General features: G+C 38.0%; 1 protein-coding gene across 1 annotated transcript in view; it reads right to left on the bottom strand.

The window, feature by feature from the left end:
* The window catches only part of AKAP6 (A-kinase anchoring protein 6), a 276,451-nt gene extending 260,929 nt beyond the window's left edge, over positions 1 to 15,522 (bottom strand). Inside the window, exons 1-3 of the mRNA XM_048949915.1 lie at positions 15,388 to 15,522; positions 15,067 to 15,180; positions 8,864 to 9,075 (exon numbers count right to left, since the gene is read on the bottom strand). The gene's annotated coding sequence lies outside the window, so the exon portion shown is untranslated. The remainder of the gene's footprint in view (positions 1 to 8,863; positions 9,076 to 15,066; positions 15,181 to 15,387) is intronic.
* Positions 15,523 to 15,898: the final 376 nt, after the last annotated feature.

The following is a 15,898-nucleotide window of genomic DNA, read 5'->3' as shown; positions in this document are numbered from 1 at the left end:
AGAGTAATTCAGAACAGATGCTAGCTCTGTGTATCTTGCAGCTCAGGTTAATTCATACCCATCAGTCATTAGCTATTTCAGGCTGTTTTCTCTCTGAACAAAAATAACCTAGGATTTCATGAAGATCAGCAATAGGTGTTTCAATGAGTCAGCAATCACTAAAAAAACAGCTTTTTGTGCAATACTTCTGTCAAGCCCAAACTGTGGAAAGGAGTCCTTCAGGATCACAGAAAAGCCTCGTGGGTTTCCTTTCTTTTCCAAAAAGAAATAAGTGTATTTACAGCAGGAAAAATATGCATTTATGTCCTTGAGCTATACAGATCAGGTGCTTTTAGCTTCCTATCAATATTGACTCAGACTGCGAAGATATCTGTCCATAAATTAATAATGGAAGTAAGCTCTTATTTTCAATTAACCAGGCTTAGCCATTTATCACATGCTACTTATGTCTGCAAGTTTTTTTATTGCCAAAAACACCCAGTTTTCCAAGCATTTGATACCAGGTCTAAATCTTCTACTGTCTAATCCTTTATCTCGGAAGAAAAAAAATCCCCAGTTCTAGATTGCTTACTTCAGATTTTCACATTTTACCTTCAGCACCCATATCCAACTGTTCTTTGGCGGTGTTCACTTACACCATTCTGGCTGCTCTATTCTGCCTAAATACAAGTGCACACACGTACACACACACATGCATAGTTGAACTGATCATTGTGTCACCTAGCATGCATACAGCATAACATCACTTCCTGGACCAGCTGTTGCTGTATATCATATTACAGCAAAATTCAAATCCAGGAAGTCATCATACATCAAAATGTTTCAGTACATTTTCTTGAAAAATGTGGAATGGACAGCAGCTGAGATCTTACTTCACCCGAACATTAATTTAATAACTTTGTTCAGTGTAACTCACCCCTCATGCCCTCAACATGTTGGAAAAATATATCTTTCTCCACATTGCCCAAGGATATGAGGGAACAACAGGGATTTGAGGGAGATTTATCCCATTTGACTTAAGTGACTTTAAATGTTATAGAAGTTTCACAGTTGGAATCAGCAAATGAAACTGGAGTTCCAATCTGATTCAAAGTAGCACTATGAAACAAAGAAAAGTTGATTACTGCATAATTCACAGAAAGCCAAAGTATAAGCCTTTCAGTTTATTTAAAGGGTTATTTAATAAAGCTATTACTTTGCAAACAGGTGCTCAGCTCTCAGAGGGTTAAAACTGTTTCCTTCTCAAAGAACAGTCAGCATTGTGGCCAATATACTGCCTGGTCTTACGTCACACACAGGGCTTATTAACTCTACCTCTTCCAGATGCAAGAAAAGCAAAAACACTCTGATTTATATTTCAAGTTATCAATACAAAAGATCACTAGGAACTAAACTGGGGTGTTGCAGGTAAAGATCTAAAGACACATCAACACAAAGTTTTGAGAAGAAGCAAGGCCAGATGGCACATTAAGAAACCACAAAATTCACCCAGTGTATTCTAATAGCTGACCCTTAAAATGGCAACTCTCTTATCTGCTGTGTCATTGTCTCAGCAGAACAACCAAGACATCTTGAAATCTGACAGTAGCCTTTTCTATTTGAATCTATGGGTTTTAAGTGGGTTTGCTTTTGTGTCTCTTGCGTGGAAATCAAAATCCAGTTTATTATTCCAATAAAATTTGGCATGTTTTCAGAGACTGTCTTGCACTTTTAAGCTGCACTACTAGATACACACTTGTTAGTACAGACTTGCCTTGGCCAGGGAATTGGCCTCCTCAACAGGAATAGCTGTTTCTAAACACATTCTAACACACTTGAATATTGTGAGTAACCTGCAGCAGGGCTACATGAAACAGCTTCAAAAGATGTACTATATTTAAAAGCCTTTTCAGCAGACCTCAGTTTATTAGTAGAGCTCAGCTCTGAAATACAATTCTTCATGACAAAAGCTAAGTGTTGAGAGAAGTCTTTCACTAATGCAGTCATTGCTAACTTGTATTTTGAGTTTCTTAAAGGCTCACCTTGCAATATCAGATTAAAAAACATCTTAACACAGCCTTCAACCCTCTTTTTTTTGTTTGCATTCACTGTGTAAGTTTTACCAGTCCTTACCAAACATCTATCAGAAATCTGTACGTGTTTATCAAAAGGAGAAGTGCAATACAAGTCACTTGGTTCAAACTTATCAAGCTTATAACTTGGTTGTAACTTATCAAGCTACGGTCACACTGTGCAATGCAAACCAGGGATATACCCTTCCATTCCAACTTCCTACCTAATTAGACTAATACAACATTAGGCAAGTATTTTACTGTTAGACTTTTTATTTTTTAAGTCCATTTTGTTGAAATATCTTTACTTACTTCCTTAGCAGTGACCTGTCAAGCATAAGACAAGGATTTATCTAGCTGGTAAAAGCAAATACTTTTTACAACTTAAAGTGCTCTACATTGTGTTTGTTTTCTTTTTGAGTAAGGATGCATGTAAATTTTCCTTTCTATCACCAAGTAGTTTCAGCTTCCAGCAACAAAGCGGTAGATTTTTAATACTGTTTAAAACCAAACAAAGTCAACATTTGCTTTAAGCAGCTGGATACATGTTCCCCACTTTTGAAAGTCTAGAATGACCCCAAGCTTATCATGTTCAGATGCATCCTAATTTAGAGCAGGTAACAAACACTGTATAAAAACTCAGGGCTTGAGACATCTACAATATGAGCTAGCCTTATCCATAAGACTGATCCATAAGAAAAAAAAAAAACAGAAAAAGCCAATCCCCAGAAAAAATAACATGAGCGAACATATAAAACTACAAAGATTAAAAAATAAAAATAAAAATAAAAAAAAATCAGAAGAATAGTTTTTTAAGTACTACATTAGAAATAAGAAAAATATCTTCTTCTTTCCAGCATACCAGTTGTTTTTCAAGAAATCTGGGCAAGTTACTTAATCCTTAGAGCAGAAATTCCTCTTTAAAAAAAAAAATTCTCTTTTAAGCTAATGAAATCAATTCAGAAAAGGGATCAGAATTTCAAATAGATATATACACACACAGGTACATCACATGGACAGCTCGTACAGTCTGTATTCAGACTTTGATGGAGACACCCGAATTGCTTTAAAGCACAGTAATACACACAAAGTCCCACAAGATTTCTATTTCACTTTTCATAAGCTACTTTTTAGAGACAGTGTAGAGGATATTTTTTTCCTCTCTTCTGTGAGGGTTTTAAAAAAAGATTGATAGCTGTGTACAAAAGAGCAACTACAGGAGCAATATTCAGGAACAGAAGGCTGAAAAAGCAAGATGCAGAGAAAGTCAATATGTAATAGAATTGAGTAGGAGCTGAAAATAAGAAGTGAAAGTCTAATGTAAAGTGCAAGTTTACAGGAGTAAAACCTTACAGGAGTAAGGAGTTACTGAGGCAGAATGAATTTCAATATTGAGAAGAGACTCAGCTTCAAGATTTTAATCCAGACAGAAATCCTTTGGAAGTGACACAGCAAAAAAACAAGAAAGTCATACAAAGAAGTCACAGCAAAGAAAAAAAAACAGAAATTGCTCTCTATTCAGACACATACCTCTTATTTTATTCATACATGAAGTTGGTAAACAATTTACATTATCCTTTGAAGCAGCTTTGTCTTCATCCTAATCTTGAAACAACATCAACTACCAGCTTACAATCAGTAAGGAGCTCCTCTTGAAATAGAAAAATTTACAAGTTACCATTATACAGAGAAGAAAACAAGCAGCTAGTTGCTTTCTTTAGTAGAACCTAACTTTACCAAAGGCAGTCTTTAAGTGTGTCAACTCCCAAAAGACCCTGTACCGTGGGTGTTGAGAAATCTATTTCATAGAGCTATTTCCTCCTAGAATTCTATCTCAGGAGGAAGATCTCTGCCAAAGGGAATACACATTTCTAAACTACAGACAAAAATACAAGCATATATCTGAGGTGTATGAGGAAGGCATTTGGTGTGCCACAGCTTCAGGACACCAGCTTTTCCGTATTCATGCTCCACCTAGCACATACCTGGAAGCCACACAGAGGATTCCCCAGTTCCCCCCAGCCATCAGCAGAGTGCTGACTGCTGGCCCTGGATACTCTCAGCAGTTGCAGAAGCCACAAAGCTGGCAAACATGGTAAAGTGCTCTTTCAGCTCACAAGATTAATCCTCCAATCCTAGCTTTGAGATCAGTGTTTGCTGTAGGACACAACAATTACTCCACAGCCTGGGAACAACTCACATCAAGAAAAAAAAAAAGAAAAAAAGTCTTCATTCTTAGGTGTTTTAGAGACATTCATTCACCAGAGGGATATGCCCCTTGTTGGCTGGCATAGTGACCGAGTACTGGACAAGAAGCAGGAGGAGATGCACTTCAGCCAAGCTGGCCAGGGCAACAGTGCATCAAGCGTGTGCCATGAGAAGTGTGAGTTCACACAGAGCAGAGGACTCCTGGCTTTAAGTGTCTTGTCTGGAAGTGCCAGACACTATAAACTGCACAGAACTGAATTTTTGACCTTGGAGTAATGCATAGCCAAATCAGCCTTGCTGGGATTCAGAATGCACAAGAGCTTAGACATTTGAAGCTTCAACCATAAAAGAAGGGAGAAACTGTATGCGAGTAAGTAGTTTTACTTTTCTCTACCACCTCCCTTTCCTTTTCTTCATGAAGCAAAGCTTCTCCAAAGGCATCTTAAGAGTGAGAAGCCTTTTGATTCCAGAAAGCACATTTTGGTTCTCTTAAATAACTTTGCTTAAGACCTTTCTGATGCACTGAACCTTATCAATAGCATAAACATACGCGTAGTGAAAAGCCATAATGACCATTCCAAGCCAGTTTATGGATTTGTATTACACCTTTTTATGCCTGACTTTAAAGATGTGAAGGGAGACAGAGGCAGGGGCAGGAGAGGAAGACAGTGCTTTTATTTTTAGTCAATAGAAAATGATAGATCCAAAACCAAACATGGGAAAGAAAAATGCCCCCCAAGCCTTCAGATAACTGAATAATAGGACAGGCGCCCACCCAGAAAACAAGGGAGAGAAGGCCTTTAAAGAACAACAACATAGAAAATGTCTCTATAAAAAGTGTTTGAGTTAAAAGTACAGCTGTGGTCTCTCCTTCCCTATGCTGAAGCCTACAGAAGCTGAGAACTGAAAGGTAGTGACTGCCTCTTCTGGGGGAATGTTGGGTCACGACTGTGACATCAGACATGGCTGTCCATCCACACATCCCACTCCCCAGCACATAGAGTAGCAACCCAGGCTCCCCTGTATCTCCATCCAACCCAGCTTTTTCTTCTCACTCCTTGTCTTCCTGTGTCAGGAAAAACCTGGCCCAGCTCAAATGGCTTCTGATAGGAGCAACATAAACAGTTTTTCTTTCTTTCTGTTACTGGAATCTTCCATGATGTGCAGCTCCTTTCAGCAAAAGGGCAAATCAAAAGGCACCTTTCTCCCCCCTCGTCAACTGAAACATTGATATTCAGACATAAATTATTTGCAAGATGATCCTTTAAAGTCATCTTTCAAATCATATATCATTAGTTTTATCCTACTAATGCAAGTATAATCTCAGTGCAATGTCACTCCATTGCATGCACAGGTCAAACTTGCAGTGCAAAATATAAATGTAGTATTTCAAAATGGAATTCTAACACCTCTTACTATGTAATTTTTTTTGGTCCTTTAAATCCAGATATTCTGGCTAGCCGTACCTTTTCCTATAGCCAATAGCATTCAGGAAAAAAAAAAAAAAACAAAAAAAAAAAAAAAAAAAAAAACTACACATGCCAAGCCCAGAACACTGTCACTATTTCTCCTATGACACAGCAGTAATTTTACAGAAGAATACAAGTAAACTAAAACACAGAATATCTATTTCTTTTAAATTATTTTTGAAGGAAATATTTCACTGTCATTGTGGAAGGCCACCAGATCTAATAAATGCCTTGAGCTCTTCTGATAAAGACGACTCCTATAATTTGACAGGGGTGAGTTTCTGGACACAGAGCCATTCCAGATCCATGGGGTTGACACCTACTCAGCACTATTCTACTGCTGCACAACACAAAGACGATAAAGTCTAGAGCACAGGATTCCCTCAGCATTAGACAAGAATGATTGTTTTCTTCCATAGAGGATATGTTCTGATTGCTGTTCAGGAGGTTTTTAGTTGTTGCTTGGATTTGTTTTGTCAGCATACTGTACTAACTTCCACTGCAGGAGTTGGATCTTGCCATCAAATCCCACAACTGTTTTGGGAAGAATCAAGCTTCTGCTTCTCTCTCTTTACAGTTCAAGGCAATGCAGAAAATATTTAATTGACACTATGCTAAAGGATTTTATCATAGCAAAGACTAAATGCTAACATTCATAAAGTTTATGAATATACATCAATATCCAACTACATGTCAGTATAAAATTGCATTACAAAGAAGTCTATCAGAGCAAGCCATCTGAATTCAGTTACTTAAAGAGAACTGAATGCATTTTCAAGATGTTTTACCTTTGGTAAGGATGATTCAGTAAATCCAGTAGTGGAACAAAATGTAAAGGAACACAGCTTGACTGTTGCTGAATACCGTCTCACAAAATTGTCCAAATTATGAATATATCCAAACACAAAGCAAAATTGTATTGCATCCATAGCTTTTCTATATTCAGTCAAGTCTGACTTAGGCAATCAGGTTTGCAATTCATAACAAAGACTCTTTATTACTCCATACTTTTCCATAGAGCATACAGATCTCAGTGAAATACTTGGGCCTGTACAAAAAATGAACGGGAAGTATTCTCTAAATGAGGCACTGTGCTGAAGTCAGAAATAGCAGAACTGTTCCCCAAAACACCAATACTGTCATCAGAGCTCCAACATCATTGAGTGCTTCCCAGGGCTAACAGTGCTGTGAGAGAAGGGAATGGTATACAGTAACAGGTACTTTACAATTCACACACACACACACAGTTAGGAAAATAAGGTTTTTATTTTCCCAATAATGAAAGAGAAAATAAAGACAAACAGCCTGCACCAGAGATTTCAGAGCAGACCATTTGTTCACAAGTACTGTCAAAAGTATTTCCACAATATTTCCCCTAACTTTTTATCTTGTGATAATCCTGTCACATGCAAAATCTAACAAAATACACTGATATTAACAATGGCATAATATTCCATTGAAGCATGTCCTGTGAGCACTCCTTACGAAATGGCCCCTAAAGCTGGAACTTAAATTGCTCGACAACTCCCTTCTGACCTCAGACACCCCACCCTTCCCCTTGCTAACTCATGCCTTCCACGGTTGCCTGATGAGAGTGCCATTAACACAGAGGATCACTACTTTCATAATGCAGAATGCTTCACAGATAATAAAGCAACATAATTATAGTGTTCATTTACAAATGTCTGTATTGTGTTTTTTAACAGGGGGAAGGGAGGGAAAACAAACATGCTTAGTTCATGCTGAAAATGGCCTAGGAGCAGTGCAGCTGTCTAATTAAAATATAGGAACTCCATTCCAGCTTTGCCAGATAAGCCAGTCATATCTATCCCTGTGAAGGGTAATCAGATTATATTTATCACTCCATACTTTATCAAGTATAAGTGATCAAAAACACAAATATAGACATCAGTAAAAGATTAGTAGTTGCTGTTTTTTTTTTCTTGATGCACTTCTGAAATAAGCTACATGGGCAGAATAGAGCCAGAGACCACTCCCTAATTCCTAGTGGACATATTGATCAATTAAAATGACATGTGTCTGGTCTTTTCTTTCCTTCTAAAAGCAAGCAGCTGAAAGATCGAACCTTTCAAATATGCAAAACCAAACAATTAAACAATGCTGTATGCCATCCACCAAGGCTAAGTCTAGCTAAATCAGTCTGGCTTCCAGAACTGAGATATTAATACAAAGTAAATGAATATAGGACATTGCAAAGAGTTCTAAATATTATAGGCATGTTTCCAACCAATTTACTATATAAAAGATGCACATATTCTTCCTACTATAAGCATAGAAGCATTTATACTTATGCATATTCTTATCTTATGAACAGCAAAAGCTCTCAGAATGTCTGAATCTTTGGCTACACCTTTTACTGCAGTTGCAGCAGGAGAAAAAAAAAAAAAAAAGATCTTTCTTTTACTGGAAGGAAAGCAGATCTGAAATACACTACATTCATATTAATGATGAGCATAAAAACAGAGGAAAGAAACAGTTGAAAAGCTAAAAACTACTGTACTTACAGAACACCTGGTTATTGTCTGGCAGTCATATCAATTTTTGTTGTTTTTTTGTTTTGTTTGTTTGCTTAATAATACTAGCACAGAAAGGGTAAAAGCAAAACGTATTTTATATTAATACAGTGCCTACTGCTTGTTCAGTACTGGTTCATGAGGTATTTTCCGTGCTATTTGGGTAAGGAAGGCCATTGAAAATAAATGGGCTATATTAATGTTATTAAAATACAGTAGGTTAAAAAAAGAGCTGAATATAAAAGAAATAGTTAAAGATGCATGGAAAAGAATGAGCTACCTTTACAGCATTAAAACTTAAAACAGTTATTCTTTCCATTTAAGCATATCAAACTGTAGAAACTTCAACTGGATTGTGAAATCTAAACACATTCTCTTTAAATCTTCAGAGATTATCTCAAATACAAAGACAATGTATTGAATCATTTTCTGTAGGCCTTTGTCTCAGCCTATCTGCCTGAAAAACAACATTTAGGCATGCAGCATCTTTTCTCAGAATGATTTTTACAAGGCAAAATCCACACATTCTCATATTAGGAAAGCCTTATAAAACAGGAAAGATAATGGTGCAATTAAGAACAGCACAACATTTCGCACTTACCATGTCCTGTTCAAATCATCCTCTTTTGATGTTTACGGCACATCTGTAGGATGCAATACTAGGAGGTGCCTTGTGTGACCTGCTGCATGATGCTGTGACATCAGTTCAGATGATGCAGCTCATTATGGGAAAGACTGCTGTTGCTATGGCAACGGAGATGTGATACGAATCCTTACTGCATTTCCAGGGGAGCCCGAGACAATACGGAAGCCCTTTAAAGAAACAGACAATATGCAAACAGGCTTTTAAAGTACTGTGCCACAGATTTTTGAGTCCATGTTCAAGTAAATGCCTTTTATCAAGCGCTGTTTTAGACAGATTATTCTGGCACAGTGATACAGAATCAAGATCTATGCACTATTCACTATTTTCATATTTAGAACTTAATATTACCTTTGTCAATCTAAAAACACATCTTATTAGCCAGAATTCTTTACCATTTAAAAAAAAACTTGAAAATAAACAGCAGCACAATTTTTAACACCAGGGCTGTAAGGACAATAGCTATTTTACAGTAGTATAAGCAGCATGCATATTTACCCTGCCCCACCCTGCTCCTACAGCCAATCTGTCATTTTAAAAAAATATCTTGTTGCCAGGGAAAAACACACTTAGTACTCCAAAACCATCAGATTTCACACTGTTGAGTGAATAACAATAAGCTGGGGTTTTTTTTGGTTGCTTTTTTCAATTTTTTTTTTTTTAAAAAAAGCTTTTTATTCACGGGAGCATAAAGAAGTTTCTAACCAACCAAGTAGAAAGCTCCTTATCATTTTGTTCAACTGTAGGGTGACCTGTGCTACCATCTGCATGCTGAGTAGCCAGGCTTTCATCTGCCCATCAAGCAGACAGTCAAGTGGAGACAGAGCCGTGGGCAAGCTGTGGGCCCAGTGGGCCACCACCAACCCCCACCTGCACCCAGCATCAGTTTGCAACAGAAAGGCCCCTCTTCAGAACCTTCTCCACGGGCCAGGACAAGACCTGCAGACCTCACCCCTGGCAGCTCACATTGGTGATGAGAGAAGGAGAGGTCATGAATGAGCATCAAGAGGAGCTGCCTGGAAATTAAAATTCACATCCAAAGAAGAATCACCACATTTTGGGCTATTTGCAAGTTCCATTTGGATGAAAAATGTTTCTGGTAAAAACTGATTTTCCCAATCCATGAAATTCCCTTCTACATGGTGGGAAAATTAAAAATACACGAAACACCAGAGCCTCTATGCTTTATATGCTGAGGCCCAGGGGGAACAAAAAGCCCAACTTGAACCAAGAAGCCTCAGTGTCCTGCAGATGTCAAATAAACATGTGCACCACTGTCTGAAGTACTTAATTCCACCATTAAACCTCAGTGTAAGTAAAAAAAGTCTTTGATTTTAGAGGAAAACATTTGAAACAATTATACCTCTTCCCCTTCAACTTACCTTTCAAAGAAAGGTGGCATGCATATGTATTTAATAACAAATACAGAGCTTCTCTACCAACTTTGGAAATACCTAGCACTACTTGTTCCTCTTCACCCTTTATGTTCACAGACTTGACACCTTCTCTTCTAATGTTAATCCTATGTCAGTACAACACAACAATTCAGCTCTAAAGTTGACTCAACAAATCAGATCTAACATCTCATGATAAAGTTTTACTTGCAAGAGCAACAATGCATTTATTTCTAGATTTTTGAACATTTAAAGGTCGCTTAGGCCCTTTAGGATATTATCTGCAATTTAGCAGAAGACAACATGACTGAAACATGATTTAGGCTGGACTGCTATGGAAGTTAGGGAATGTCATCAAAACACAATAGAATTTACAGTAGGCTAATTGTTATAGCACCCAAATAAACGACAACTTTCTGAAATTCATGTAAGGGATCCATTTCTCTATTCTCTAAAGAGCCAAACACTATTTAGTATATTTTTAAAGTATTTTTACTGCTACGGGAACACTGAATGGAGCCAGCAAGCTTTTTTTTATTCGGAAAGTGGTGAGATCCAGGAGTAATCAGCAGCTGATCTGACAGCTCTGACGCATTCCACGCCCAGTAGCTGGAGGAGTACAACCAGTGGAGAGAGCACAGGGAAGCACGAGAGCATGAAGCAAGCAAGCATTGGGTCAGTCCCACATACAACCAGATCTGCTCCGGCCAAGATCCCACTCTAGCCCAGCTCTATTTCCAGACTAACATTCAGCTGCATAGCCTACATCGAGGTTTCTTGCAAGATGAAGTAGGAGCAGAGATAACACGGCAACGAGGGTGAATGGGAAAGGAGTCAGACAGCAGCAAGGAAAATATTAGAATATTTTTCTAAAGATTTCTGCCTATTTACTGTTAATTACAGACTGTATGAGTCTGGGTATCCACATATGCAAATGATAATACGAAAATGGAGATAAAATTATAGTGATTTTCCTGACTTTTGGCTGTTTGACATTCTTTAAATAGCAGCCTGTTTTGTGGTATATTTCAACCCCATCAAAAAGCATTCATCATGAGCCAGAGCCTGTCAGATTGTGTGCAAGACAGCTGCAACAAGAGGGTCCCAGACAGAGCACAAGCTAAGGATTTTTAGCCTAAACATCATGAAAACTTAGTTTTCTATCCTGTAGAACTGGGAATCTAGAGTCTCACTGCTCCATCTGGGTTTCCCCCCACTCCATAAACTGAAAAAAAGAAAAAAGTAAAGACTGCAGTTACCCACCCAGCCCAGGACTGACATATTTAAAAACCATGCTTTAACATTGCTTTTAATTCCTACTCCTACTGGTTTCCTAAAGCAGGAGATGAAGACTGAACACAACTCATTATATCACCACTTTGACATCGTGATCATTTTGATGCATCCCGGCTAGGTTTTCAAGCACAAGGCTTCAAGTACAACTTTTTTTTTTTTTAATCAAAATAGAAATACTTTCTCATTATTTCAGTAATAACAACACAGGTTGGACATTAAAATAGGAATCTAGAGTAAGGTATTTACCACATTCTCCCTTTCCAGCATAAGTAGCAATGCATTTCACCTTTGTCCCCTTTGCAGTCCTCTGATCTGAAGGGCAGAAATTGATTGATTTTTCAACTGAAAGGAGTTCAACTGAAAAGACTTCCATCTAATACTGCCATTGTTTATTCCCACTATCCATTTATTCAGATAATGATATGTAGAACAACCCATAGCACTTTTCAAGAAGCCACCCTTTGCCATATATGCAGACATTACTGTAGGCATTACTTAACTTTATTAAGTTCTGCTTTCCCCTCAGTAAGATCAGTAATAAGTAATAGTAGGATTTGGCCCTGGCTTATCTTCTATTTAACTATGTTCAAGAAAATGAGTTAACAGCATACTCATTAAACAAAGTAAAATGTCATCATCTCTTCAAAAATCCAGATGTTTCCTTTTTGTGGCATTCCCCCCTTCAAATGGAAGGGGATGGTTTCTTACCTTTTACCAGCTATACTCTACCCAAATAGCTAAGAGAGAAATGGGAAAGCACTCTGAATTATAAGGTGACCAGAACTACACGCCAGTTTCTGTTTGAGTGTGGAGCCCCTTGTTCACCCCAAATCACAACCCAGAGATTTCCTTATTTACAAGATGAACATTACATTACATGTTATTTACAAACATTTCACATTACAACCTGAAAGGGAATGGGGTCACTGATTTTCTACCTGCACACTGGTCTCCATGGATGCCACTAGATTAAACGTTTAAAAGTCAGTCTGTTTTCTCTGAGAGCAAGGCTGCCTTGCTTCATCTTTTGAAGGTTAATAACTTTGTAGGTGACAGTGCACTTCTTTCTATCTCAATAACATGAGTGCACCTAGCATAAACATGATACTTGCTCTACTCAGAAATACCTCCAGGAGTTAAGAAAAATAAAAGCAGTCAAGAAAATATAAAGATAACAATGACATACAAGCCAGAGAATTTTATTAATCCTTTTTCTACATCCACACATAGATAAAATAAAACCTTTTCATTCCATCTTACACGATATTCAGTCATGACTCAATGTATCGCACTAGAAAGCAAGGCATCATCTCTATTCCCATCACTCAGAAAGGGTATAGCAGAGATGTGAGTAATGGAACACTTCTGCTAGCCACTAAAAGCTCTTGTTCTTTAGATAGAGAAACAAGTTGCAGGTGTTCTGGTCTCACTCTGGACCAACTGCTACAGTGTTAAACACTGCAAGGAATACAATATTGTATATTAGCAATAGATTTTGGTGTACTCCATTTTCCTCCAGTCTCATGACTTCAGCCACCCCAGTAATATATTATAAAGAGAATAAAAAATGCCCAAGAAGGGCAGCAGCTTATTAAATATAACACTTGTCCTTATTATAGCCATATCTATTAAACATACCCCACCGTGTGCATCTTCCCATTTCATCTCCACTTATACCAGTCTGAAGTTGAGACTCAGTAAAATTCTTCTTTTCCTATTTGCACTTCAAGCATTCTAGAAGGCTATATAATTTCACCTTCCTGCTCCTACATTTTGTTCCGTCTGTAACTTCATAGCCTCTTTCTACTAAGCTAGCTTCCTTTCCCCACAGTCTCTTATCAACACAAAAATCCCTAGATAAGAAACTGGTAAAGGGGAAGAATTTTAAAGTAAGAAGGGATATTTAGGTCGGGTATTAGGAGGAAGTTTTTCACACAGAGTGTTTTGACACACTGGAACAGGTTGCCCAGATAGGTTGTGGATGCCCCATCCCTGAAGGCATTCAAGGCCAGAGTGGATGTGGTTCTGGGCAGCCTGGTCTAGTGGTTGGCAACACTGCCCACAGCAGGGGGATTGAAACTACATCATCATTATTGTTCTTTTCAACCTAGGCCATTCTATGATTCTACGATCTTAACCTTCATTTACCTTATACTAACATTGGTTTCCTCAGCTACAACACTACTGATAAGAAATAAGAGATTTAAAAAAGCAATAAAAAACAAGCTGATCATCTGATTACCATCACTGACTGGTTTATATACTATACTTGGCCAATATGCTCTAAAGCATCTGATTCCTCTACCTCTAGTCAGTGATGCTCCTTCCCTGTTGGTTCATACTTTCAGTAAGTATTGTACAGTAAGAAAAACAGGCAAATGGCATAAATGTAGTACACACAAGAGACTGCAAAAATTCATGTACAATGCTGAGTAAGCTTTTTGGCTTCACGTTGCTGGATTTAAACTATTTGCTCTTCAATATGCTTATTTTAACTCAGCTCAGACATGCTTATGCCAGCTGCTGTTTTTTCCACTATTAAACTAAAACTTTAGACTAAAGTTAAGTCACTTGCTGTACACACATACATAGAGGCTAAAATATAGCATGTTTCTCTATATAGTTAAAGCAAGAATTTTTAGAATCTGAAGTCAGACAATTAACAAACTCCTTTAATACAGCCAGTGCTTTCAAAACCCCTATTTACAGCAAAACTGCTTTAATTCTTCATAGCATCTTTTTAAAAACCTAGTTCAGCATTGAGTGAATAACAACTAAGTATTTAAACAGAGGTGGCAAAAATGTCTGACTACCAGACATTTGCAAATTTTACCTATCATCTACACAGTAAAGCACAGCAGACATTTGATAAGCAGTTCAATTTACTTTAACACACATGGACTCCTTCCCTCTAACTCAACCAATAAACAGAGCTGCTTTAAGACACATCCCAAAACACAGAGCCAACCACAAACAAGATTATTAGCTCTGTAGCACAAGTGTATCAGCATAGATATAAAGCATGTAGAACAATATGGGCAACCAGGTTTAACAGGTTTTGTTCCAGCTTTAAATAAATCTGATATGCTATCTTATCAGCCTGTAGGAAAAAATAACAGATACATCATGCTTTAGCTACCTTCTTAATTGATTAATACTAACTGAACATCAAATGAGAAGTTTACTCTCATGATTAGTGAAATTGGTGGCAACAGAGCAAAAGAGAAATCAGATAATGAGAAGCCTATGGAAGAAGAAAGGCAGACTTCAGAGAGAATTCCCTAGCAGTTACCATACAGCCCTCCGGTATCTCCTGAATACGCACTGCTGCTCTAGCTAACAGTAAGAAATAACAAGTAAGAAAAACAGTAAGAAAGTTTGAAACGAAGAGCTCTTCCTGCTCATCAGCATCAGTCACAGTATGAAAAATATACTTGAAGTACTTTCCTAGCCCCCCTTCCCTTGTCTTACCACCACAACAACATCTTCCTGCTCCTCTTCTTCTCACAACTTTCCAGGAGCTGGAGGGAGTTCCCTTACCATAGGCAAGTACCAACAAACTATCAGCCTCTATTAAGTAAGCACCTGTGGAAACAACTGTTAACAGAACAGCTCTCTCCTGCTTTGTTCTCTCCTGCTTTACTCTCTCTACCCCCAAGAAAAACTTCAACAGGCTGATTTAGCTGCTACTATACACCATGCCACAGAGATGGGCATCACGCAGGATAACTCAACCACTCCAGTCAAAGGAGCGCTGAAGAGGGAGTAATAAACAAGAGAGTTACAGCTCACCCATATGACAGAATGGCTAATTTCTCCCTCAGTATCCCAGGATAGAACCTGTATCCCATCAAGCTAGAGAAAGCAAAACAAAAACATTTTTTCTCATACATAGAAAAAGCAAAATTATCAGGTTATCCCCCAGCATTCAGCACCCCCAAAAAATAAAAATAAAACCCTGGCTGACCTGTTTTTACAAAGACATTCTGCGCTGCAGCCTGCTGAAAAGGCAGAGTACTGTGCCTATCACAGGCTTGTTGATACACCTGTGGGACTCTCTGCCCCGCAGCTTTCACTTTTCTTTCAGGGGCTCTTACTCAAGGACAAACAGGTGCCTGGGGCAAACCTGGGCAAAAATAGGGGGACTTTTTTTTTTTTTTCTTTCCCTAATCTGGTAGTATTATCAAGGGACCAAAATCTATTGTTTGACTACTGAGTACAGGTGCTACAGATTTTCTGCTAGAGTTTGGCTTCAGCTGCTAAGTGATTTTCGTCATTGACAGGTGCTGCTCTGGCTTTATTT

This window comes from Lagopus muta, chromosome 6 (assembly GCF_023343835.1).
Source record: "Lagopus muta isolate bLagMut1 chromosome 6, bLagMut1 primary, whole genome shotgun sequence".
Classification (NCBI taxonomy): domain Eukaryota; kingdom Metazoa; phylum Chordata; class Aves; order Galliformes; family Phasianidae; genus Lagopus; species Lagopus muta.
This window is presented reverse-complemented; position numbering and strand designations above follow the sequence as displayed.